Here is a 2866-nt window from a genome sequence, read left to right as displayed (position 1 = left end):
GATTAGGGAGGTCCAGCAGGTCAGCCTTGAGCTCCCCAGTCTCCAGCTAGTCAGCCATCCACGTATCCATTCTTTTATTCATCCTCTCAATCATTCATTTCCCTGTTTGCCAGTCAACAACATCAGTGAAACACCCAAAATCTGCCAGGCTCCAGAAACAAGAGACAAAAACACTGAGAAAGCCTCAGGAAAGACTGAAACTGACCCATCAGTGACTCAGACCTAGACACACCCGAATCTCTCTTGCTTTCAGCCAAAGAGAAAGGGGAAAACCTGTTTTATTCGAGACTCAGTGCTGGGGCTTCCCTTAACCAATTAGGACCTCAGGCCTCCCTCAGCCTCCAGTCCTCTCCCAGGAGGTGAAACCAAATCATCGTTTGGCAATCGTGGGCAGGACGGCAAGCACTGGGTGCCAGGCATTTAAAGATCTCGCCCAGATTGTCAAATCTGGAGCTGAGGGGTGAACGCTACCTGCTGGATAACTCTTGCTTGTCATCATGGCAAGAGGAATATGAGTATTTTTAATATTTGAAACTCAAATCTAAGTCCTGCTCCAGCAGAAGCCTCATTACTGGCCTCTCAACTTTTCACGGCTTAGCAGTTGGAGACCAGCACACATCCCGGTCCCACCTGGAGATGCCTGCTTCCGTCCTGTCTCTGCTTCCTTCCCTAATAGGACTCATGAGACTCAGAATCCCTCCCGCTTCATCTGTTCCTCCAGACCCAGGGAAAGGAAGATGCAGGGATATCAACTAAAAGGAAGAGTGAAATGAAAGACTAACAAACAAGCAGGAAGCACGTTCCACCTCACCTGGCCACCGTCAGACAAGGGAATCGACAGGTCTATATCTAGGTGACGCTCATTTAAAAATAGATTCACATTTTTTACATTTCTGATTAAAAGCAAAAATATTGTTATGGTGGAAATTTATAAAACATGAAAAAGGATTAAAAAGAAATAAAAGTCACCCAGAAATAAACACTGTTAACATTTGGTCTGTTGCCAGCATTTTTTTCTTTACCTATATATATATTTACAAAGTTGTTATCTCTTTTGTTTGTTTGCTTTATTTTATTTTATTTTATGTTTGGGGGGAAAGTAATTAGGTTTATTTATTATTTATTTACCTTTTTTTTTAATGGAGGTACTGGGGATTTACTGGGGATTTAACCCTGGACTCCGTGCATGCTAAGCATGCACTCTACCACTGAGCTACACCCTCCCCTCTATTATTTCTTTTATAATCTGCTTTTTTCCTCCCATTTCATATATCCTGTCCATTTCCTCACATTTTGAGATGTTCTTCTACAACATATTTAATAGCTGTGTTGTAGCCACAGAAAGAATAAGAATAATGACAGAGTTAACACTTAGAATATCGCAGGCGCTGTATGAAGAGTAACTCAGTTCTCACAATGACTTAATGAGGCAGATGCAATAAAATTAGCTTCCTTTTACGTAAGAGGACACTGAAGCACAGAGAAGCCACACAGCTAGTAAGTAAAGAGCCCGAACCTGAACCCAGGAAGTGTCAGTGTCCATGCTCTTAACCACTTACTCATAGAATTTACTGAAATACAAAATCGAATTTACTGAACCTATTTCCTCTTCACGGGTATTGCTCCAAGTCAGGGGCTTTTTTACTACCGTAAGCAATACTGAATTGAACATTGTTGAAGGCACACTTTTGTACACATGCTTAATTATTTCTTTACAACAATTCCTAGGCCAAAGGGAAACTTACATTTAAGATTTTTGATACATACTGCCAAATTTCAGAAACATACCAAATTTTATTCTGCATATATTACTTTTTAAAGAATGCTTACTGAGGCTGGTTTTTTTTTTTTTTTTTGGCAACTTCTTTGGAGAAACTGATTCCTCATGATGGTTTTCATGTGCATTTCCTTGTATACTAGTTTTCTAGACATTTTTTTCATAAAAATATTGGCTATTTGCCAATTTTTCCTTATTTATTTATAAGAAAATATTTCTTAGTTTTCTTATTTGCTTATAAATAATCATTTTGTTTGTTAACATTTTTTCTGTTAAGGTATTCTGTTTTATTTTAATTAGAAGAGTTCCTTGTATAGTAAGATTTTAAATCTCTGTCTGCTATGTATGTTGGAAACATCCTTCAAGGTTGTTATTTGACTTTTTAATGTTGTTTACAGTGGTTTTTAAAAATATACATTTTTAACTTTTGACTGTGCCCAATTCACTGATTCTTCTCCCTCATGTTCTATCTTTAATGCCATTTTTAGGAAGATTTCCTCACTAATGAACTCGTATACAAAATAGAAACAGACTCACAGACATAGTAAACAAGCTCATGGATATTGGGGAAGTGGGTGGGAAGAGATAAATTTGGGAGTTTGAGTTTTGCAGATGTTAACCACTGTATATAAAGATAAAGAAAAAATTTCTTCTGTATAGCACAAGGAACTGTACTCAATATCTTGCAATAACCTTTAATGGAAAAGAATGAATGCATGACTGGGACATTGTGCTGTACACAAGAAACTGACACATTGCAATTGTGCTTCAATTAAAAAAAAAAAGATTTCCCCACCTCAAGATATTAATATATATTATATATTTTTATATATTTTCTTAATATTTTCTTGCAGTTCTTCTCAGACAGTATCATGTAATAGCTTTATGATCCAGTGAGGAAAACTGCAGAAAATCAGAACAACTTGTCCAGTGACTTGATTGATTGCTCAGCTCAATATCTATTCTGCTGCCATTGAAAAAGTGACCCTTTTGGGAAAGGACGGGACTCAGTACCACTTTGTGGGTCTCCTGGGAGCCACCTGTCATTCTGACTCTGGGACTTTCATCCCCCACGAGGCTTAATTTCCT

This window comes from Camelus dromedarius, chromosome 1, assembly GCF_036321535.1.
Source record: "Camelus dromedarius isolate mCamDro1 chromosome 1, mCamDro1.pat, whole genome shotgun sequence".
Lineage (NCBI taxonomy): Eukaryota > Metazoa > Chordata > Mammalia > Artiodactyla > Camelidae > Camelus > Camelus dromedarius.
The sequence above is the reverse complement of the archived record's forward strand: the minus strand, read 5'-3'. Positions refer to the sequence as shown.